A 26,067-nucleotide genomic window follows, 5' to 3' on the forward strand; every position below is an offset into this window, starting at 1 on the left:
TGTGGTCAGAGTCCACATCTGCCCCTGGAAATGTCTTTCAATTTAAAACTTGATTCCTAAATCTCTGTCTTACCATTATGTAATCTATCTGATACCTTTTAGTATCTCCAGGATTCTTCCATGTATACAACCTTCTTTTATGATTCTAGAACCAAGTATTAGCTATGATTAAGTTATGCTCTGTGCAAAATTCTTCCAGACGGCTTCCTCTTTCATTTCTTTGCCCCAATCCATATTCACCTACTATGTTTCCTTCTCTCCCGTTTCATACTGACGAATTCCAGTCACCCATGACTATTAAATTTTCGTCTCCCTTCACTACCTGAATAATTTCTTTTATCTCATCATACATTTCATCAGTTTCTTCACCCTCTGCAGAGCTAGTCGGCATATAAACTTGTACTACTGTAGTAGGTGTGGGCTTCGTATCTATCTTGGCCACAATAACGCGTTCACTATGCTGTTTGTAGTAGCTTACCCGCATTCCAATTTTCCTATTCATTATTAAACCTACTCCTGCATTACTCCTATTTGATTTAGTGTTTATAATCCTGTAGTCAACTGACTAGAAGTCTTGTTCCTCCTGCCACCGAACTTCACTAATTCCCACTATATCTAACTTTAACCTATCCATTTCCCTTTTCAAATTTTCTAACCTACCTGACCGATTAAGGGATCTAACATTCCACGCTCCGATCCGTAGAACGCCAGTTTTCTTTCTCCTGATAACGACGTTCTCTTGAGTAGTCCTCGCCCGGAGATCTGAATGGGGGACTATTTTATCTCCGGAATATTTTACCCAAGAGGACGCCATTATCATTTAATCATACAGTAAAGCTGCATGCCCTCGGGAAAAATTACGGCTGTAGGTTCCCCTTGCTTTCAGCCGTTCGCTGTACCAGCACAGATTGCAGTTTAAATAACTCACACCAGAAATTTGACAATAGGGACGCTATTGAATGTATAAATACACTCCTGAAAATTGAAATAAGAACACCGTGAAGTCATTGTCGCAGGAACGGGAAACTTTATTGACACATTCCTGGGGTCAGATACATCACATGATCACACTGACAGAACCACAGGCACATAGACACAGGCAACAGAGCATGCATAATGTCGGCACTAGTACAGTGTATATCCACATTTCGCAGCAATGCAGGCTGCTATTCTCCCATGGAGACGATAGTAGAGATGCTGGATGTAGTCCTGTGGAACGGCTTGCCATGCCATTTCCACCTGGCGCCTCAGTTGGACCAGCGTTCGTGCTGGACGTGCAGACCGCGTGAGACGACCCTTCATCCAGTCCCACACATGCTCAATGGGGGACAGATCCGGAGATCTTGCTGGCTAGGGTAGTTGATTAACACCTTCTAAAGCACGTTGGGTGGCACGGGATACATGCGGACGTGCATTGTCCTGTTGGAACAGCAAGTTCCCTTGCCGGTCTAGGAATGGTAGAACGATGGGTTCGATGACGGTTTGGATGTACCGTGCACTATTCAGTGTCCCCTCGACGATCACCAGAGGCGTACGGCCGGAGTAGGAGATCGCTCCCCACACCATGATGCCGGGTGTTGGCCCTGTGTGCCTCGGTCGTATGCAGTACTGATTGTGGCGCTCACCTGCACGGCGCCAAACACGCATACGACCATCATTGGCAACCAAGGCAGAAGCGACTCTCATCGCTGAAGATGACACGTCTCCATTCGTCCCTCCATTCACGCCTGTCGCGACACCACTGGAGGCGGGCTGCACGATGTTGGGGCGTGAGCGGAACACGGTCTAACGGTGTGCGGGACCGTAGCCCAGCTTCATGGAGACGGTTGCGAATGGTCCTCGCCGATACCCCAGGAGCAACAGTGTCCCTAATTTGCTGGGAAGTGGCTGTGCGGTCCCCTACGGCCCTGCGTAGGATCCTACGGTCTTGGCATGCACCCGTGCGTCGCTGCGGTCCGGTCCCAGGTCGACGGGCACGTGCACCTTCCGCCGACCACTGGCGACAACATCGATGTACTGTGGAGACCTCACGCCCCACGTGTTGAGCAATTCGGCGGTACGTCCACCCGGCCTCCCGCATGCCCACTATACGCCCTCGCTCAAAGTCCGTCAACTGCACATACGGTTCACGACCACGCTTTTGCGGCATGCTACCAGTGTTAAAGACTGCGATGGAGCTCCGTATGCCACGGCAAACTGGCTGACACTGACGGCGGCGGTGCACAAATGCTGCGCAGCTAGCGCCATTCGACGCCCAACACTGCGGTTCCTGGTGTGTCCACTGTGCCGTGCGTGTGATCGTTGCTTGTACAGCCCTCTCGCAGTGTCCGGAGCAAGTATGGTGGGTCTGACACACCGGTGTCAATGTGTTCTTTTTTCCATTTCCAGGAGTGTATATTGATATTGAACATATTGATGAAACGGAGACGGAGGGCGTGGCAAGGAGGAGAAGTCTGTTGGTATTCAGAAATGGCAGAGGCAGCAAAATCTGTCTGGCATATCGGCAGCAGCTCTACATGCTTATCTGATTTTAAAAAAAAATGTATTAGTATTATATAAGTGTCCTGAGTGAAATATTTCATATACGGAATATTTATGGGTAGTTTTTAAGAGATAGTGCTCGAAGTTGGAGTGTGTATTATACAATTTCCAGCAGCTCTGATGCATTTGTGATGCAGACACATATTCCTCCTCTTCCACGAAATACGAGCCATGGAAAGGAATCGTATACCCGTCATTTCTTATTCATGGATGGCTGCATATATCTGTAGCTGAACATGTTCTTAGCTTCAGTGTTCCTAAGACAAAAGTGAATAATTTCTTGCTTGTCTGCGGAATACTGTTGTGGTGGAGAATTTTACAAAGAATGGCAACATAGATCTGCACTTGACTGGAATTTGGAAAAATGTTCTTGATCTCAATAACTATAGCCCTGTAATCATGATTAAGTGTTATTGTTTGGACAGTATAGTTTTCTTGGGATTAATTGTAGGCAAAGAGACCGATAGCATAAAGTGAATTACGGCATACTTATTGGCTAGAGGATGATTTGATGTACGTCGAATGAATGACTCTGTCAGTGTGTTCTTTCTGTATAATCGAAAATGGTCTTTCCCTGGATACATATCTATGTTTATATTGTGGAAGTTGATGACCATAATACTTATTTTTTATAGTAAATTGTATGTGTTCGTGCTACATTTGTCTAAAAAGATACGAACTTCCGTCAAAGTTTTCTCCACATTGAAACAGCAACAGAAAATCGACTTGAAATCTACCTCGTTTCAAATTAAAAAAGTAGAAACGTCTGTAAAATGTGTGATTTCTTGAGTGATAATGAACTATGTAGTTCCGAAATAATTTATAAACTAATAATAACTTAATTAGACAAATGCTGTGGTTGCAGCATCTGCACTATCTTAGAAAAATTTACAGCTTTGAAGCGACAGAAATGAGTGTATTTGTGTTAGAATCGACTGAGGCAGCGCAGCAGTTATGAAGCGTCATATTATGTACGACGGGAGCTCAAATCCACGTCTGACATCATGTTTTAGATTTTGCGTGATTTCACTCAACTGTTTGCGCCAAATGTCGGGTTGTTTCTCAGAGACGGACACCATCTTCTTGTAACTCATGTGCTCTGTCTCTATGGCATCGTCGTCGACGGAACATAAATCTCCAATTTCCGATCCATCCTTTCTTCTGATGGACCACCTCGCAGCGCGAATCTCCAATTAGGGACAAAGACTTTTACTCTACGAGGTTCCAGACATTTCTTCTTTTCTAGGAATCCAGCATTAGGCCTACAGTGTTTCGGCCTTCCTATCTCTTCTTTGGCCTTCCCACACATCTTCTCCCAATGGAAATGTATTCCATCGCTTGTGGATAGCTTTAGATGATATACAAAATACATACTCTTTCCAATCCGTCTTCATTGGGTTACTTTGTCAGTCAGTGGCTATACCCCAGTTTTTTTTTCCTTTGAAAGTTTCGAATGATTGTCGGTATGCAATATTGCTGTTTATTAAGTCTGAATACTGCAAGGTTATTAGCCAGACAGTCCTGAAACAACACACAGCAAACTTACAATCCTTGGAGAAATCGAAACAGCTCTCCCCATGCAATACACAGATCTATAATTAAACAAGACGAGTGAATGCAATGCTCATTACTTTCACTAAAAATAAGATGACTGTTGAGTTTGACCAAGGCGCACAACAACTGACTCGTCACAGTGAGAACAACAAGCTAAGATGTGCAACAGGTTATATTTGTTATTAGAGGGTAGCCTAACCAAGGATAGGGTGTAGGACAACTTAAAGGATGTTGAAATCTGAGTCAAAATTGACATTAGCTGATATTCATTTTCTTCAATGATGGATAAAAATCACTATAAACCTAAATTGAATACGCAATCGCGAGAACAAGAAAATGATGAAATAACACTGTAGATTGACGTTTATTATTAATGCATATTATGAAACATGCCAAAAAACACGGTTTACCCAGCAAAAGTAATTCTGACTCACACAACTTTGACACTCATTATCTTACTCAAATCTCGTAACTACCAAAAATCTTGAGTGTAAGAAACTGCTTATCCTCTGCCGTAATTCTTTCCATACGATGTACAAGGGACACGTGCTCTATGCATAACAGTTTCAGAGAGGATGGCGTAATCCAAATTAAACAACACATTTCACCAAAACAGTGTAGTTTAAATGCGGAAATGACACATAAGAGGACACAATTCTTAACACAAATATGGTCAAGATTGCTCAGAGCCATTTGGCAAAGGCAAGCGTCTGAAAAATCCTCAAAGGACCTCGACAAATACCCCAGGATGTAACTTGCAGCTGGCGGTAAGCCAGAAACCGATAATAACGTCTACAGTACATTATATAAACATGCAGAACATAAAATCCATAAATCCGCCTCGAGCCACACGTTAAGTCACCTTCCACACCGCAATTCAAATGACTACACCCATTCCAAACTCTAATGTAAGTGGCAGAAACTAATGGTTTCCCCGAAGAAAGCTTTACCATCTCACAATAAAATTTATTTAATGCAACGAGCAGACAAAAAGACAAAGGAAAATACCGTGAGGCACCGTAAAATAAACAAAAAAAGATGCGGGTTTGTAGGAACAATACATCACATTCTGTCACCTTACACACCTTTCATGCTTCTGAAAGAGTGCAAGTAGTATGTTTCGTCAGGTCCAGACAACGTTTCTCTCTAATAGTAGCTGCACTTCCTTGTCTAAAACTTTTGAAAAACAGAAAACAGGCATTACACTCATGCAGTGTGGGACTATCACGCCACGTAATCGAGAGTCCATCTAACGTGCATATGCAGACACTCATTTCTCAAAAAAGAAAAAGAGAATTTGATTTGTGGGGTACATCTAGTTCTAATGTCCAATGATGTCCAATGCCCTATGCATCCTTCCACATTAATGAACTATCCTCAAAAGGTACCAACAAAACAAATTGGAGCAAATGCAAGTGTTATAAGAATCAATTACATAAAACTTAGTGCTAAACACAAATTGGATCTTATGGGTGAGGAGAACATAGTGATAGAATTACATAACTATCACAAGTTACCCATCATTAACTAAGGTAACCGTTTTGTAAAAACGTTTTCAGATTTGAGGAAGGGTATCGTATAACTACGCTCTTTGTTCTAACGTCTCCAGAATGGCCACATTTGCAAACAGGTGTTTTATCCGGAACGGCCCAATTTATGTAGAGAGTAACTTTGCAGTTTATTCCTCACATTGGAGGTGAAGCGGTGGTTTCTCATCAGTCTCTTCTGCCCTGGCCAGAAGAAATGCTCCGTTCACCCTCTGCCATTGCAATACCATTTTGCTGATAGAGGATATTGCCTCCTCCGTCACCTGCCTATGCCCAGCCAGCACTTACAATCCCTTCTCTAATTCAATCAGATTCAATAAAACTTTGGTTGGAGCCGTCTGGACTGAGTATTGAGGGAGCAGACTGATCGCTAAATCAAAATCCTAGGTCTGTCTAGCCGCAAGTGTCATGACTTCCATTACGCAAAAAAGAGAGCCAGACATGCAATTAAAGATGGAGTTTTATTTAGTCGGTGATGGTTTCACGCTATGCCCACTCTCAAACCAACCATTGTTTGCCAAGGAAAATATCCGTCCAAAAGTGCAGTAAGTAATAATTAGTAATTAGCTGGGACGATACACACATGTAGGCACTTTATTTGCTGTAATTTTTGACTGACATTTTTCTTGACGAATATTGGCTGGTTTGAGAATGGGCAAAGCCCAGAAATAGTCACTGACTACATAATCTTCCATTTTAGTTGGTTGTCGCTTTTTGTCTCACAGTTTAAAATGAGTTGCTGTCCCATCATACTCAGTACGTTGGTGTTGTGGAAGCCATGACTTTTGATGCAGTACATACGACAAAGCTTTTTCAAGTCTCATCTAATTCTCACCGCTGTGCTTGCTAGTGCTTGGTAAGAGGCGATGTAAATTCCTTTTGTCCTTCTCCTCGTTAGTATTCGTTCCACGTCTTAATACGCTGTTGTCTGTCTTCTGTATAAGATACATCTTCATCGAGAAGATGTGTACTTTGATGGACACAGACCCATATGACACACAATACTCCCTCGCAATGGCCCTGTCTTGTGCTGCAGAAAATGTGCCAGTACTCTCACAAACACGCAGCTTATTGATTCTCATCCTACTGTCTGCTAAATGCATTAATGGCTTTGCATCTCGCGGTCACCCGTACTCTCTTCCTCGCTTCTGAGGACAAACTCCTCGATTGCCAAGAACTGAACCGGTTCTGTACCTTTAGTTTCAGCTCACTCCCTCAGAACTAGCATTTACTGGAATACTGGGGTATTTGCTTCCTCTACAATCTCTATTCTTTCGCAAAGAGAGGTGTTAGTTTCGTCACTTACTTCAAATTGAACTGAGACTGTGTCAGTCATGTCACATTGTTTTCTATTTCTTTTGAAACCGTGCTCAACTTTCCGTGCATTTATTGGAATTAGCCATCGGACTCACCATGTGGCGCTGCTATCCCTTCCCCAAATCGTTTTCTGTCCTCCTGCACTTCTTCCCTGTCTGTTTCCACTTTTATCATACCTGCTTCAATCGTCTTTTCTCCCTCCTGTGCTTTTTTTCTCTCAGCCTCCACTTGTTTCCTTCAGTAGGATTTGCCCCCTCGCATGCTAAAAACCGCCATTGTTTTGCCAGGACGGACTCTGTGTTGCGTGGTCAGGTGCAGTAAAACATGATTAAATATTACTTCTTATATTGCTCACAATACATCTTGTCACCATGTCTTTGACCAAGGCTGGTGGCTTCAAAACCAGAGTGGAATCTGCTGAATCGAGAGCCAAACTCAGGTTTGCTGAAAATCGCTGCATCAGTCCTGAGCGCAAACCAGTGACATGAAGTGTGGCGGGCTGCCTGCCAGTTGGTTCAGAAGTCATTTCAAAACGGCTGGTGCAGATGAAGCTGCGACTGTTGCAAATGAAGCTGCGACTGTGGCTCGAGGTTGTTGGCTCTAACGTCATCCTGAGTTACTTTGTCTCTCTCAGGTCACTGCCAGTGTTGTCCCATCAGATGGACCGCGATGCCATGTGCCGTGATGTCACGTTGAAAGCTGGTCCTGGCCTGATGGTTTGGCAGGAAATCTGACCTAAATGATTACGAAGTTTCAGAGCATTTCTTCACTGGAATGGTGTCGGTAGATTTTTGGACTGTTCATTAGTGAGGTATTCAGTACTTGATGCTGGTTCACAGTCATCTCTCCACATAACAATTGTCATGACATCAGGAGTTCTGGAATAATCTCACACAGGATGTTACAACATAATAAGCAAAGAATCCAGTGCAAATGACATGAACAACATCGATCCTATTGATCGACTGGGGTTGAGGAATGGCTTAGCTGTACGTCGTCATTTGTAATGATCGAATCGGGCTTGTTCATTATGAGTCGTCAACGGTCTTCACTTTCGCTGAATTTGTTTCAGTATCATAACTGCTTCGTCAGACGCCTGGAAACTGTCGTAGCACCCTACTTCTTACTCAATGTTACGAGACTAACAGAGGCAGAGTTGGTGTGCACTTTTCCACTGAGGTCACTTGCACTCACGAACGGAAGTTAGTAACCGACTAACCATGTCGGAATGTTTATGCCTAGCAGCTGGCTCGTGTTGATACTTCCTTGTACTTGAACAGTGCTGTGTTGTAGAAACACTTTCCTCTTCTATTCCCTTACTATCTTGTTGCGTATGTAATGGTACTTTAATTACGTAAACATTACGGCACCTCAGCTGAACCTCTCGATACCAGTAATATTCTACTGTGTTTCTGAAAAATAGTTAACATATTTGTGAGACAACATTCAGATTAGATTTCATTAATTTGGAGGTACTTTGATACATCGATATGTTCGTATTGCAATGATATTATTCTTATGTGTGTTCTTTCTTTTGTCACTATGATCTCTGACGTACTTGTAACTCTGATTATTGGGCGCATAAGCGATTATTTAGTTAGTTAGATAGTTAGAGACTGTAAGACCAAGTCTTGGACGTCATGTTGGAAAGACGCATATTGTAGTCAGCTTATAAATTGTGAACTTTAACAGTGAGGAAGATGTTTTCAAGTATGTTTTGTATTGTGAAGTGATGTTTTGTGTGTTTCGTGATATTGCAGCAAAAACAATAAAGAAGTTTAAATTGTGTTCGCGGAGTGCTGATTATTTTTTTACATCATCATTGTCCTGCAAAAGTGTAATCTTCAAGAATGGTTTGTGAAACACATCTATAAAACTTTTGAATATAGCAGAATAAAACCTAGGCGTCTTTGCATCCGAGCTTGGAATCATCACCACCTAGATTTTCGACGATTGAGCCATGATTTTACAACGAGACCAGCGTGGGAAACACGAAAAGATGAATACCTAGTTTATTCATTATTACATGAAATGACGTTATTAACTGTGATCTAATGACAACTGTCACATAATAAATTTGTTGTTGCCCGAAAATGTAGTGTCCGCAGCTCGTGATCGTGCGGTAGCGTTCTCGCTTCCCATGCCAGGGTTCCCGGGTTCGATTCCCGGCGCGGTCAGGGATTTTCTCTGCCTCGTGATGACTGGGTGTGTGTTTTGTCCTTACGTTAGTTAGGTTTAAGTAGTTCTAAGTTGTAGGGGACTGGTGACGATAGATGTTAAGTCCCATAGTGCTCAGAGCCATTTGAAACGTTTTTTTTTTCTTTTTTTTTTTTTTTGAAAATGCAGTATTTAGCAGCGTGAGCAACACCACAATCATTATTAAATTTTGACCTTTGTTGTGGTATGGTTGTTAGACGTAACACTAGCAAGGACTGACTGCTTCCTATTTGCTGCCGCATTCCTACCTCCTTCCTGCATTTTTTTCCTGTCTGTCCCTGCTTTTTCTAGCGTCTGTTTGACCAAGGCTAGAATATTCCTCAAGACTCAGAATTCTGAGTTGTTTTGCTGCATGGCCAACTCCGACTCGAAAGTCATTGTAGTTCCGCCTACAGTGCGGTTTCCAGTATTTCAGGCATTGCGCTGGTTGCTGAGGTTGCCCCCCACCCTAAAAGAACTGTGGCGTGGCTTCCTGTGAATCCAATGAATTCGCCTGGTTAAAATCAACTACACAACGAACTATCGCTATCACAAATGTAACATGAGCGAGTGACTCCGAGCACAAAAATATCTTCACACGTAGCGTAATACAAAAGAATCTTCACACTGAATACAACACTTATTCAGTAAAATTCCCAAAATACAGCAAACGTACAAGAAATAAATTATAGACAGCGCGTAGTCCGCATGCACTCTTCTAGTATAAGACACAGCTATAGATTAATGTGCAAGCTGGAAAATGAGGTAGAAATGATTGCTACAACTTCTTGCACCCCCAAAGATGTGTCTCACTGTACCGCCCTAACTGCAGAACATCAAAGGAAACTAAAAGAAAGATCCTGGATAAGGGTCGAGATGGAAGTTTCTTAATGATCGATGTTTGTATTCAGTGTTGTTGATCATTACATCTGAACAGCTCAAGCTTGCTAGCCAAATGGTTATGAAACAACACACAATAAATTTATAATTCTAGGAGAAATCGATACAGCCCACCCTAGTCAATAAAAGCTTTATAACCAAACAAGTCAAGCAAATGCAAACTCGTTAACTTCACTGATTAATAACAGAATGATGGTTGAGTCTGGCCAAAGCGTACAACAATAACGCCGTCACACTGAGAACGATACACTCAGGTGTGAACCAAGTTATGTTACGAGGGCTATTCGGAAAGTAAGATCCGATGGGTTGCGAAATGGAAACCACAGTGAAAATCCGAAGAAGCTTTGCACAGATGTGTTGGGCAGTTTCTATAGCAAGCACGTCGATTGCGTCACGTCACTCTTTTTAGTTCCGAGCGGATAGTGAGCACGCAAAGACGCTTAGAACAATAGTGTCTCTGGCTAAATGTGAGGGCCTGGTGTGAGACTTCGATTGATGTCATGCAGCCCATATAACATAACTGTCATACGTTTTCTTCTGCGCGACAATTCTCGACCGCACTCTAAAGGGGTAATGAAGACGCTCCTGCAGCGTTTTCGGTGGGAAGTATTTGACCACCCACAATAGAGCCCGTAGTTGACTCTCTCTGAGTTTCCTCTCTGCTTACATGAACCCCTAGCTATGAAGACAACGTTCTGGCACAGACAACGAGCTGTAGACCAGCGTAGAGAATTTGCAGGGAGCACAGGCGGCTTCCTTCTATGACGAGGCTATTGGAAAGTTGGTACAACGCTACGACAAATGAATAAATCGGAGCGGCTACTATGTTCAGAAGTAGCTGGAAGGTATAGCTAATTGTTACAAATAAATCATTTTTGATCTTCACCGTGGTTTCCATTTTTCGGCCAATTGGACCTTACTCTCCGAATTGGCCTCGTATTAGAGGATCACCTGACCATGGAGGAGGAGGAAGATATTACTGCTTACCGTCCCGTCGACAACGAGGTCATTAGAGACGGAGCACAAGCTAGGATTAGGGAAGGATGGGGAAGGAAATCGGCCGTGCCCTTTCTAAGGAACCATCCCGGCATTTGCTTCAAGCGATTAAGGGAAATCACGGAAAACCTAAATCAGGATGGCCGGACGCGGGATCGAACCGTCGTCCTCCCGAATGCGAGTCCAGTGCGCTAACCACTGCGCCACCTCGCTCGGTTGACCCTGGAGAAGGTGTAGGACAATCCATTGGATCTTAAAATATAAATCAAGACTGAGATAAACAAATATTTATTTACTCTAATAGTTGAGAAATGTCTCAGTAGAATTAACAGAGATCATAGTTATCTAAGACTCAAACCAGACTACAAAATGACGCAAACACTGTCAGGCGCCACAAAAAAGACCTAACTTTTCAAAAATGCCGTAAGGGGAGGATGATTTATTGCTATTGCAAGTGGGATGGACGAGAATGCCGCTTATTTAATAAAAATCAGGGGAACACACCAGAAACTTCCCACTATTGGCGTACAAAATGCACGTTATCGAAGAGAAACGTTGGTACTGGGGTGCAGCGGTGCCTCCTCGGGTCATCCGCTTCTTTGCGCCAAGCATGATTGTGGTGGGATTGCTCAATTAGATACGATGACCAACTTTTTGGAATGAAATCAACCGATTTTCTTTCTTGGCCGGATGGCATTTTGACCTTTGATGTTTTTATAGGATGGGCAAGAACGCGAAACTCAGTTTTTCTCTGAGGATGGCAGTGGTGGCACAGATCACCCCTTGGTTTCAGCTAAGTCCAGTGCTGGAGCGGGCCGCAAACTCACTTCAGCGAAAACTGACTGTTTCCCTGGAGAGATTTACTTTTCCTAGCGAGATGCACTGACTGCATTCAGTTGACAACAGGACTCTGGGACCACAACAGGAATGCACCTTCCCAGCCCAAAAATGCAAAGCCTTTCTCCCAAGCCCACACGTCCAGTAGTCTCCATAAAATTACCACCAAACTGCACCAGAAAATGTAACAGTGATAGTAAGAGAGAATGAGATTTTCACTCTGCAGCGGAGTGTGCGCTGATATGAAACTTCATGACAGATTAAAACTGCGTGCCCGACCGAGACTCGAACTCGGGACCTTTGCCGTTCGCGGGAAGTGCTCTACCATCTGAGCCACCGAAGCACGACTCACGCCCGGTCCTCACAGCTTCAATTCTGCCAGTATCTCGTCTCCTACCTTCCAAACGTTACAGAAGCTCTCCTGCGAACCTTGCAGAACTAGCACTCCTGAAAGAAAGGATACTGCGGAGACATGGCTTAGCCACAGCCTGGAGGATGTTTCCAGAATGAGATCTCAGGCAGTGACAGAGGAGAAAGAGTCTTTCCGAACGGTGAAGCTTTCGGAAGAGGAACCTTTTCTCTTTGGGTACAAAAGGAGTACAAGCAGCGACTGTACCCCAGAGGGGCGGCTACATACGGCGTTTGACTCATAGTGAACGGCTGATTTTAGGCTGGGCAAGCTACTGCGTATGGGGAAAGTGACGGAAAACTACCACATTACATTCCCAATCAGTACATGGTATGTGAACCATTCCGGAGTTAAAACTTTACCTCATTCGGATCACAGGGAGGGGAACACGTTGAGAGTAGGTATATTTGAAAGGAAGAAAGGGGCAATGAAAGAAGGAAAGATAAGAATTGGAACATGGAAGAAGACCGGACAGCCTGGAGAAGTACGATGTCCAAACCTGCGTTATGGCAAAACACTAGTGATGATGATTAAGGCTTGTATTGTTTAATCTGTGTATTGATATTTGTGATTGGCCCTCACTGTTCTATTTGATTACCCGGTCGTCGCCAAAAAGCAAGGTGTATAGAGATTTATCTGTTTCAACCTTTGAGGTGTTCTGTCCATCATCCATTCTCTGACCATGGAGCCGATGTAGATGTTGAATAGTGTGCCGGCCGGGATAGCCGAGCGGTTCTAGGTGCTACAGTCTGAAACCGCGTGACCGCTACGGTCACAGGTTCGAATCCTGCCTCGGGTATGGATGTGTCTGCTGTGCTTAGGTTTGTTTGATTTAAGTAGTTCTAAGTTCTAGGGGACTGATGGCCTTAGAAGTTCAGTCCCATAGTGCTCAGAGCCATATGAACCGTTTTGTTGAGCAGTATAGTATCTCACGAACACCAATATACACCTAATTGCAGAGTGCAAAATCAGAGTAGTCTTCCTGTGAAATGCGGCTTCCGCTCTTTTCTAGAACCTCGTTTTTCGAATAATTTCTACTTCCCAATGACCTCACTGAGCCCTGTCCAGAACAAAAAGTTTGTAATGAATCGCAGCAGCAAACTACTTAGATTACCGCCGTGCACTGGTTACAGGAATACCTTGCATAGGACAGCTCGGACGGTGGGAGGTTTTCCAGAGAAATTTGTTGAGATGCTGTATCGGATGCGGGAGAGCGAACACGCCGCGCCTTGAAATATGAGCTCGTGCTGGCCATTCCGCAGCCACGGGCTAGCAGATGCGGCGAGCCGCCTCCGCAAGTCGAAAATACGGAGCAAGGCAGCAAAATGGCGCGCATGCACTCATTAACGGGGGGAAGCCGTCGCGCCAAGATAGATACCCGAGGGCGGCGGGCGGCGGGCGGCGCGATCGGCTCGATAGCGGGGCGTATCGTACGGGGGTAATAGCCGGCACTTATAATTGCTCCCAGTAAAGTTTGTTCTGATTTGTAGCGAATAATATAAAAAGGCACGGAGGGAAAGAGGTGGGGAGCGATCCGCAAAAGGAGAAAGAGTGTCTGCGGAGGGCACGCTCGCCCCGCGACGGCTGCGTGTAATTAGATTTGCGGTGACCCGGCTGTGTGTGTTTAATTGAGGAGATGCGGGCGATAGCCGGGTCACGACGGCACGGCCGCGGACGCCGGCAGCAGAGCTAGGCGCAGGCCGCTGTTGATGTCCCGAGATAAGCGCTGACAAGCGCCGGCCGCGCCAGCCGGAGCGTTAATTGCCGCGGCGCGGGGGCGGGTGGCGGGGGCGGCGTGGGCGGGGCGGGGGTGGAACACGGCGGGGGTGGCGGCTACCGGCGCGGCCTGCCCTACCCTGCCCTGCGGCGTGGTACAGCAGTCGGCGAAGTCGAAGCGAGAATCATCTGCCACAACCCACTGTACGGTAGCTACCTCGTGCTGCAGCTGTTGGATTTTTCCATATTTATTTTTTCTGGCATATAGTACAGCCCCCATCAGTCATTTCTTAGCTTCATAACTCCCGTCGGTCTGCTCATCCACTACTACATACGGTGTCTGAGATGACATCAAAGGCTTGAAAAACACACACTGGAGAGCAGCATCAAACCAGTCTCAGGACTGAAGACCACAACAACAACAACAACAACATTGTAAGTGGGCTGTGTAGGTTTTTATGTTGGTAACGCCACGTAGTGCTCTGTACGGAAATCTCTGACTGCGCTGTATGCAATCTGTGGCTGGTTGGACTTATTGTTGGAATATTCGCTATTGTAGGGTTGCGCAGTTGGATGTGAACAGCGCGTAGCGTTGTGCAGTTGGAGGTGAGCCGCCAGCAGTGGTAGATGTGGGGAGAGAGATGCCAGAGTTTTGAGCGGACGATCTGGACGTGTGTCTGTCAGAACAAGGAAATTCGTAAGACTGGATGTCATGAACTGATATATACAGGGTGAGTCACCTAACGTTACCGCTGGATATATTTCGTAAACCACATCAAATACTGACGAACTGATTCCACAGACCGAACGTGAGGAGAGGGGCTAGTGTAATTGTTTAATACAAAACATACAAAAATGCACGGAAGTATGTTTTTTAACACAAACCTACGTTTTTTTAAATGGAACCCCGTTAGTTTTGTTAGCACATCTGAACATATAAACAAATACGTAATCAGTGCAGTTTGTTGCATTGTAAAATGTTAATTACATCCGGAGATATTGTAACCTAAATTTGACGCTTGAGTACCACACCACTCCTTCGATGTTCGATCGTGTGTATTGGAGAGCACCGAATTACGTAGGGATCCAAAGGGAACGGTGATGGACCTTAGGTACGGAAGAGACTGGAACAGCACATTACGTCCACATGCTAACACCTTTTTATTGGTCTTTTTCACGGACGTACATGTACATTACCATGAGGGGTGAGGTACACGTACATACGTGGTTTCCGTTTCCAATTACGGAGTGGAATAGAGTGTATCCCGACATGTCAGGCCAATAGATGTTCAATGTGGTGGCCATCATTTGCTGCACACAATTGCAATCTCTGGCGTAATGAATGTCGTACACGTCGCAGTACATCTGGTGTAATGTCGCCGCAGGCTGCCTCAATACGTTGTTTCATATCCTCTGGGGTTGTAGGCACATCACGGTACACATTCTCCTTTAAAGTACCCCACAGAAAAAAGTCCAGAGGTGTAAGATCAGGAGAACGGGCTGGCCGATTTATGCGTCCTCCACGTCCTATGAAACGCCCGTCGAACATCCTGTCAAGGTCAGCCTAGCGTTAATTGCGGAATGTGCAGGTGCACCTTCATGCTGATACGACATACGTCGACGCGTTTCCAGTGGGACATTTTCGAGCAACGTAGGTAGATCATTCTGTAGAAACGCGATGTATGTTGCAGTGATCTCCGATACACACGATCGAACAGCGGAGGAGTGGTACTCAAGCGTCAACTTTAGGTTACAATATCTCCGGATGTAATTAACATTTTACAATGCATTGCAGTAGTTCGAATAACGAAGATTTTTGTGAGGTGATTAATGAAAGGTATAGGTAAAATGGAGGACGCCACTTCGGCGACTCGCGTGTCGATGAAATGATGATGATAAGGACAACACAACACCAAGTCCCTGAGCGGAGAAACTCTCCGACCCAGCCGGGAATCGAACCCGGGCCGTTAGTTACGACATTCTGTCGCGCTGACCACTCAGCTACCAGGGGCGCACAAAGGTATAGGTTATTGTTAGTCAGGGCAATTCTTTTGTAGGGATTATTGAAAGTCAGACTGCGTTGCGAAAAAAAAAATGTGTGTCAGTTTAGTGACGAGCAGAATAAGTAAAGAGAAAACTGTTCGAGTACATTGAGTTTTGCTCAGCTGTTTGAAAATCAAATAACGTAGAAGTTTACAAGCACATCCATACATAATGTTTCTAAGTGGACGTTACAACATAGACACTTCTGTGAAAAACTTAAGAACGGAAGTAACTTCAACGCGATGTCTCAATGCTAAGTAACAAAGTTCGATGTAACTTGGACCATTCATACAAAGAATTGCACAGTATATACTACGATCATTATATCATTATAATAATAAACCTGGTATAAAAATTGCGCTGTATATCCTTCCGTGTTTGCCGGAATCTCATTGGATTTTGTTTCTCGCGGAGTGGAAGCCAAGCTGTCTCGAGTAGAGTTAAGTGTGACAGTAAGGATACTTTTTATGCTGTGCGTTACGTCCACACCAACTCTGCGATAATACAGGACAGCAACTTGAACGGCACTGGCCGGTCAACTGGTACAACTAAGATGCAGTGACGTGAACAGCTGCAGTTCAGAGTTAAAAAGAGACCAGCAGAGAAGCAGTGTAGCTTTGAATGACATTTAATTTTGAATCAGAATAAAATAATATGCTACAAAACTCCCAAAACACACTACTTAGGAGACTAGACGGAAAACGTGACATGCCCTCCTTCTTACACAACATACTATTGCAATTAAAAACAAGAGTGATGAAAATTCCTAACTTTAGCACAGGGTAATTTTTCTGCTTAAACTATGTGTAACGTAAGAGAGTATTGCAGGGATTTCACCGTATAGTTAAACATTGAAGCCACTGAAGGTGTTACATACAGTCATTCGTCTGGTATTCTCTCAACTCCTTTCATTGTCATCTCCTACGTTCATAACGAGGTTATGAACAACAGAATCCACTGCCGGCCACTGTGGCCGAGCGGTTCTAGGTGCTTCAGTCCGGAACCACGCTGTTGCTACGGTCGCAGGTTCGAATCCTGCCTTGGGCATGGATGTGTATGATGTCCTTAGGTTAGTTAGGTTTAAGTAGTCCTAAGTCTAGGGACTGATGACCTCAGATGTTAAGTCTCATAGTGCTTAGAGTCATTTCACCCATTTTCAACGGAATCCACTAAACCATCCAGGCACCACACTATCTCCTCTTTTTTATGGGCTGCTGTTCTGCACCCCGCCAGCATTCGGCAGTGACGATTGACAAAGCGTGCATTAGTTTCAGTACGTCTGGCATCTTAAATATCTTGTCATTGCTTGCGACAAATCCAGTTGAATTCTACTGGGGTCACATTGCAGTGGTGCGGTGCTAACTTAACGACAATGTGACCTTCAGACTTAGCACCTTCATTAACCATGTATTGCTCTACAATATAATGTTCAGCTCGTTGTATCAATTCAACCTTAATTGCGAAGGATGGACAGTGGCTCTCTTTTCTACCAGCCGGTTTACAAGGTCATACTTTTTCCAATATTTCTGCTGTCTACGGTCATCTTTCACTCTGTATTAAGATGCATTGTCCAGTACAGAGCTCCAATTTGGGCAGAACATCTCTAAACCACTTAAGACACACTCCTGTTTTCTTAGATCAAATAACCACCTTCCTCAGTTTCTACCTACATTGATCAGCCAGAACATTATAACCACCTACCTAATAGCCGGTATGTCCAACTTTGGCACGGATAACAGCAGCGATGCGTTTTGTCATGGAAGCAATGATGCCTTGATAGGTCGCTGGAGGGAGTTGTCACCACGCCTGCACAAGAAAGTCACCCGGTTCCCTCATATTCTGGGCAGGGGGGCGATGACTTCTGACGCTATGTTCAATCACATCCCAGATGCGTTCGATTTGGTTCAAATCTGGCGTATTGGAGGGGGGGGGGGCAGATCAATTGGAACTTGCCACTGTATTCATCATACTACTTCATCACACTCCTGTCCTTGTGACACGGCTCATTATCTTGTTGAAAAATGCCACTGCCGTCGGGACACAAGAGCGTCGTGAAAGGAAGTACGGAACTACACCCAGTATACGATACCCCTCAGCCGTCGTGGTGTCTTGTACGACCTCTCATGGACCCACAGATGCCCACGTGAATGTTCCCCAGAGCATAAAGGAGCCGCCACCAGCTTGTGTCCGTCGAGCAGCAGTGTCAAGGAGCTGTTCGCCAGGGAGACGAAAAATTCGTGTCCTCCCATCGGCATGATGCAGAAGGTGTCACGTGCCCATTTCAGTCGTAGTTGCCGATGTCGTGGTATTAACATTGACACACCCGTGGATCATCGGCTGAGGAGGTCCATAGTTTGGTCCACTGTCTATTCAGACACACTTGTACTCTGCCCAGCACGAATGAAATGATACCCTACAAAACTCGCACAGCATGCTACTTAGGAGCGGCCACAGTTGGCCACCTGTCCTGATTTACCAGTCTGCTCAGCCTACGACTTCCGACATCTGTACTGAGGGGTGACCGCCCAAACCCACGACGTCGTTACGTGGTTTCACCTTGGTTTCGCCTCGTTTTGAAGACGCTCACCACAGGTCTTCTCGAACACTAGACGAGTTGTGCAGTTTCCGAAATCACCACAATCCTCTCTCGGTCAAACTCTGGCATATTGCCCTCCTCCGCCATTCTGCATACGAACAGCACGCTCACCGATTACTACATGCACCGTGTGTGTGTCTGTGCACCAGGTGACGCTGCTATCGCCTGGACGGGCTTATATCGATAGTAGGTCGGTGGTCATAATGTTCTACCTGCTCCGTGTATTGCACATTAATTAAGGTCTTTCCATTCCGCGTCGTTTTTGTATCCCCTATGTGAAACTTGCTACAAAAATTTGTCTCTTATCAGAAACTGTTAAGTCCGTCTATACTTTCTATGTGATATGTCTCGCATTAACGCAAGTCTCATCAACGCAATCAATATTACGTTTCTCACGTCTAAACTCGTGAATCTGACGAACTCCACAAAGAAATATCATCTCTGAGTCTTTTATGTTACTTTGGTTACTCTTTTCAAACTGAAAACCCATGTCTCTTATTAGTTTCTAAAATGTTTTCCTTTTAAAACTGGTCAAGTAATCATAGTAAATTACCACTTTAAGCACCTTGTTTACTGCGGACGCCTCGTTTCTGAAGAAAAATGCGTGCAACTTTACTACACAGCGCTTTTCATAATTTCGCCACACTTTCGTAAGACACACGACTGACTTTTGCACGATTTTCCTGGAGTGGAAAGTTTGACGGTATTCCGTTTTTATTTCTGCACACATAGTACACTTAATACGGAAATGAAAAAGGTGTCATTACTGCTATATACTGTATTGCTAGAAACAGATATTTTTCTGTAAACTTGTTAAAAAGATTCAGAACAATCTCTTTCTCGCCACTTCCTAATGGTGTTCCACGAGCGTATTTCTCTACGGAGCAGGAAGCAGAATCAATCATTTTCACACTACGTATTAAGACTGCTACAGTCAAAGGTCCGGCCGCTGTGGACGAGGGTTTCTAGGCCATTCAGTCCGGAACCGCGCTGCTGCTACGGTCGCAAGTTGGAATCCTGCCTCGGGCATGGATGTGTGTGATGTCCTTAGATTAGTTAGGTTAAAGTAGTTCTACGTCTAGGGGACTGATGGCCTCAGATGTTAAGTCCCATAGTGCTTAGAGTCATTTGAAAAATCAAAGCACAACAGTACAGATTCTGATATTGTACACTATTTTTGAAACAAAAACTGAGTAGCTAGTATATGACAAAGAAAAACGTTGATGGCTGTTAATACATTAGAACATCTACCATTATAATTTACAATAATATAGATATAGGATATTTTATACACAAGTAAGACCGACTTCCAAGATCGTAACTACGCCAGCATACGTGCGCTACAGCTTTTGACCAATCATCGTGTTTGTAATTGTTTGCATCGGGTTTCTTCTTGTGATGAACGAAGCATAGTGCAGAATGTAACTTAAAGCAATACCGGGTGAAGGGAACTGAAAGGACACTTTTATTCAAAGACATTAAATACAGTGTCAACGCGATTTACGACGGTACCTCCTACATTACAAAAGGTGAGACATGGTTGTTATTAGGGTATCTCATTACTATGGACAGCACTGCTTGCTCTGCAACGTGGTCCCATGCTGGCCACAGGCTGGTGCCAGTGGAGTACTCCAGTACGTCTTCCCAATGGACCCCGAAGGTGTACTGTGGGATTTAAGTCGGGGGAACAGGTAGGCCAGACAATTCGCCGAATATCCTCCTGTTCCAAGAGGTCCTCCAGGTGTATTGTCCGATGCGGCCTCGTCTTGTTATCTATAGAAATGACGTCAGGGACGAATGAACCCCTTGAATCCACGCACATGTGGAAGCAGTACAGTGTCGCAATAAAGTAGACCTGTGAATCTACTGTGTCAATACGCCTACGCAACATTACGCGTCAGCGCACCACAACATATTCCCCACCAAAACGATCATCTTCGATAATGTTTCTGGATGCATTACGTGTTCCCCTTTCTCTCACCATGTGGAGGTACGTCATCAACTGAGGAACATGAAGTTTTTGGTGGTCCAGGTGTTAAGGTGTGGGGAGGCACAATTTTGTATGGGCGTACTGACATCCCAATCTTTGAACACAATATGCTCCCGATCTACATTATTGTGACACTGTACTCCTTTCCCGTGTGCATCTCTTCAAGGGCGCATTCGGCTCTGACTTTACTTTTGTAATTGGCAACGCACGACCGCATCGAAAGGCGCAGGTAGAGGAGCTCTGGGAACCAGAGGATATTCGGTGGATATACTAGTCTGTCCGTTTGCCCGATCCAGATACCATCGAGCATGTGTGGGATGCGTTGTGGAGACGAATTGCAACACGTCCACATGTAGTAACGATTATCCAGTAGCTGTCAACCGGAATGGACCGGCGCACCACACCAACTCTTTACGATGCGTGTGGCAGCATGGGACCAGGTTGCGGAGCAGAGCGTGCAATGCCCTCTATGGTGATCACACACCCTGTTAAGGATTATGTCCCTCATTTGTAACGTCCAGGGGACTAGCATGAATCACTGTGACTTCAGTGTAGCATCACAAGTGTTTCGATCCTGTTCTTCTCCGGTTTTCACACAGTCCACCTCTCACTACCAGAATAAAAGTCTCATTTCAGTTCGTCTCGTTGCTTATCTCTTCAAGTTACCTTCCGTACTATGCTGTAGCAGTTCTTTCTATGTGTGGTCCCAGTTTCATTGAACTGTGGTACTTGACAGTGACACAGAATGTGAAGCTATTCTCTTCCATAAGATTTGCACAACGGTGTAGTGATATGGGCGTGTGACGTTCCGTCAGCTGCGAAGCAGATCCTGTAAATGGTTTTTGTTTATATCAACTACCAGTGTAACCACCGCCAAGTGGTACGAGTATAAGGTACATTCAAAAGGAAACGAGCCGGAGGCTGTAAAACGAAACGAGCTGAAAGAATCGTAGTGTAATTGCCTACAGAAGAAGGAGCGTTCCTGTACGAGTTTTGAGGTCTTAAAATCGGTGCTAGACGGAGACGGGAGCACACCCACGTGATGACGGAAAAAGCGCACGCGTTGACCACTCACTGCACTCAGTCGTGCAGAAAACAGTAAGTGGAGGCTTCACAAAAAGAGCAAATTGCTGTGTGTTTTCTGACAACGGAAGGAGTGCGGGGAACGGAAATTCGTTGAATAATGTGGCAAGTGTACGGGGAGGACAGCATGTCCGTTTTATCATTGTACGGCAGTTGAGTGGCCTCATTTTTAAGGACCGGCGAGTAACCACTGCCGCAGAGGTCCGATTGGGCGTCGGAAGTGTTCACGGTATCATTAAGGACAGATGGGTGCCTTAGAGTCTTCAACAACCTAACGAAGCATATGGAATGAGGCTCTCTCTTGAACATCTGCAGCGCTACTCCAAAAAAGGGAATGAGTTCCTTCCACTTTTGGTCGATAGGGACGTAACAGTGTGTCATCGAACCCAAGATGAAGTCTCCAGTGGACGGAAGCAGCAATCTAACAAATCCAAGGCCGTCCATACGCGTGCAGGGCAGGTTATGCTCGGCTTCTCTGACCAAAAGGGCCTTCTTTTTACTGACTTCCTACAGCAAGGGGCAACAGTGAATGTGCAGGGAATCTCCCAACCTTGACCACCGTTCACAATTCGATCATATGGGAACGAGCAAGGCCTCTCACTGGTGGGGTAACTCTGCTCCACGACAATGCAAGGCCTCATACAGTAACACAGTCAAAGAGCTCTTGTAGAATTTCAAATGGGAAGCCCACAGCCATCCTATATATAGTCCATATACTGTCTCCCAGCGATTCTGCTGTTTTTAACTAACGAAATTTTTGGTGAGCTAAAAGAATGCCTTACAAGGTAAAAGTTTCACTTTGGACGAGAACGTAGAGATGTAGGTTGGAACAAGTTCACAGCGCAGCTCAATAATTTTTCAACTCGGTCATTCGTCCCCTTGTGTCGCAGTGAGACAGGTGTCTCAACAGTGCTGGGAAATACTTTAAAAAGATGTTGAAGTTTTTGTTTTCAGGGCTGTTGCACGTTTTTACCTTTTTTAAGCCCCTTATAAATGGACGAACTTCCCATGAAAAGGGGACTTACCTCGCAACAGGCGGAGCACTCTCAGGCACTAACCGAAAAGCAATGCCTGTGGCTAATGCCTTTGGGAACCTTATGGCGTTGTCGCCACCTCAGCCACTTTTCACCGCGCCACCACGCCGTTGAATCAATGTAACTCATCATCGATATACCGTACAGTGAGCACAATGGCAAACTTCTAGCCAGCAGAAAGTTCCCTCAAGGTCACCAGGTTTTAGCCCAGTCGTGCCCAAGTTCACTCGAGTCTTTGGCCGACGTTACTATGGACGAAATACTGCTAGTGATGGCGTGACTTCTCTCGCCACATCTGAACAATCGTCGAGAAGACTTGTGGGTTGCCCCTATTGCACATCTCAAACTGCCTGGAAAGGCCTATTTCCCTGGGATCTACGAACATGGATTGTGTAGCTAGGCCTACAGTTTTGTGTATAACCGACTGGCGGTCTACCAAGATACTACGTCATGTCCTAAAGGGAACTCGTGTACTATTGACTACCAAACGTGGTTCAACGCCTACTCCAGCAATTACCCCTTGTTTCTTTTCCGAGACAATGCTCATACCGGTAAAATTCCTCTCACTACAGTGGACGCATTACTTCCACCAGTAATCTCATTTTACTTGAGAACATCCGCTGCCCACATCCGCTGCCCTGGTTGTTAGGACTGGGTAAACAAAGACATACGTAAAGATAGTTTATTATTACTAGTCTCCATCACAAACATAAAGAAGTATCTGTTTTATTTCAACATGGTCGCCGTCGGTCCAGCTACCATATTATTAATTAGAAATGCAGATACATTGTCATGTGAAACTTATAAAACTAGTCACCACCTGCCATCGCATCACCCTGCTAGTAACTAACCGCCGCTGACTACTCATCCTCAGCTGAGGCAGCTACTCTACAATGGTAGCTAGTCATTCTTATGGCACCGACCAACACTTACATAAGTAAATGTTCAAACGAATTCCTAAGGGGCCAAACGGCTGAGGCCATCGATCCCTAGACTTTCACACTACTTAAACTAATTTACACTAAGAACAACACACACTCATGCCGGAGGGAGGACTCGAACCTCCGGTGGGAGGGGCCACGCAATCCATGACAAGACGCATCTAACCGCGCGGCCACTTACATAAGAATTACACAATGTCTTTAGAAACAAATAATCATTTATATAATTTCAAATGACGCTGCAGTACAGGTTTAAGAGAGGTTCAAAGCATCAAAATACGCTTGGAGGCCACCACAGAGTTCCGGTTCTATTCGCAAACAAATCGTATAGAGAATATACACTCCTGGAAATGGAAAAAAGAACACATTGACACTGGTGTGTTAGACCCACCATACTTGCTCCGGATACTGCGAGAGGGCTGTACAAGCAATGATCACACGCACGGCACAGCGGACACACCAGGAACCGCGGTGTTGGCCGTCGAATGGCGCTAGCTGCGCAGCATTTGTGCACCGCCGCCGTCAGTGTCAGCCAATTTGCCGTGGCATACGGAGCTCCATCGCAGTCTTTAACACTGGTAGCATGCTGCGACAGCGTGGACGTGAACCGTATGTGCAGTTGACGGACTTTGAGCGAGGGCGTATAGTGGGCATGCGGGAGGCCGGGTGGACGTACCGCCGAATTGCTCAACACGTGGGGCGTGAGGTCTCCACAGTACATCGATGTTGTCGCCAGTGGTCGGCGGAAGGTGCACGTGCCCGTCGACCTGGGACCGGACCGCAGCGACGCACGGATGCACGCCAAGACCGTAGGATCGTACGCAGTGCCGTAGGGGACCGCACCGCCACTTCCCAGCAAATTAGGGACACTGTTGCTCCAGGGGTATCGGCGAGGACCATTCGCAACCGTCTCCATGAAGCTGGGCTACGGTCCCGCACACCGTTAGGCCGTCTTCCGCTCACGCCCCAACATCGTGCAGCCCGCCTCCAGTGGTGTCGCGACAGGCGTGAATGGAGGGACGAATGGAGAGCGCCACAATCAGGACTGCATATGACCGAGGCACACAGGGCCAACATCCGGCATCATGGTGTGGGGAGCGATCTCCTACACTGGCCGTCGAGGGGACACTGAGTAGTGCACGGTACATCCAAACCGTCATCGAACCCATCGTTCTACCATTCCTAGTCCGGCAAGGGAACTTGATGTTCCAACAGGACAATGCACGTCCGCATGTATCCCGTGCCACCCAACGTACTCTAGAAGGTGTAAGTCAACTACCCTGGCCAGCAAGATCTCCGGATCTGTCCCCCATTGAGCATGTTTGGGACTGGATGAAGCGTCGTCTCACGCGGTCCTCACGTCCAGCACGAACGCTGGTCCAACTGAGGCGCCAGGTGGAAATGGCATGGCAAGCCGTTCCACAGGACTACATCCAGCATCTCTACGATCGTCTCCATGGGAGAATAGCAGCGTGCATTGCTGCGAAAGGTGGATATACACTGTACTAGTGCCGACATTGTGCATGCTCTGTTGCTTGTGTCTATGTGCCTGTGGTTCTGTCAGTGTGATCATGTGATGTATCTGACCCCAGGAATGTGTCAATAAAGTTTCCCCTTCCTGGGACAATGAATTCACGATGTTCTTATTGCAATTTCCAGGAGTGTATTAACTACACCGGGTTAACCAGGAGGTACATAGGTTATTACATAAAAAAGCAAAACCCCTGTAAAATTTGCACCGATTGTAGTTCATGTGTATGTCAAACGTATGCATTTGGTAACCGGATTACAAATGTGGGATCAAAATTTTTCAAGGCAAAGTAAGTCTAAAGTCATCTATGATTTAATTAATATCAATGAAAACTTTGTCTTTTATCTCGAGAAATTTTGACGCCGTATACCGAATAAGATACTTGCACATTTTGTTGAACAGCTAAAAATTTTCATATAACCTGTCTCTAAAATCCTACGAAGCTACAAAAATACAACAAAAAGTCAATTTTACGTCCATAGCAGTAAATTGAGTTAATGAAGCACTATTGAAGGAATTAATATACAAAACAAACGTATTTGACACAGGTAAAGATCACTTAATGTGGACAAATATACGAGAAATCTAGTGACAAACTTTCAGCATGTTAATGTTACCATAACATATACCGTAAAATATACCAATAAACGTAGCTTTGTTCGATTGTACACATCCTCCACAGATAATACGTCAGATGCAATGGGGCAGCTGGAAGACGCTACATGTAGGCAAATGCAAATAGTTTGTGTCCTGGATAACATATGTTTTGAAACGTCCCCTTTGAAAAATTATACAAGACTGTGCTTAAACTGACACACAATATTTTTTTAGCACAA

This window comes from Schistocerca gregaria, chromosome 1, assembly GCF_023897955.1.
Source record: "Schistocerca gregaria isolate iqSchGreg1 chromosome 1, iqSchGreg1.2, whole genome shotgun sequence".
NCBI classification, from domain to species: domain Eukaryota; kingdom Metazoa; phylum Arthropoda; class Insecta; order Orthoptera; family Acrididae; genus Schistocerca; species Schistocerca gregaria.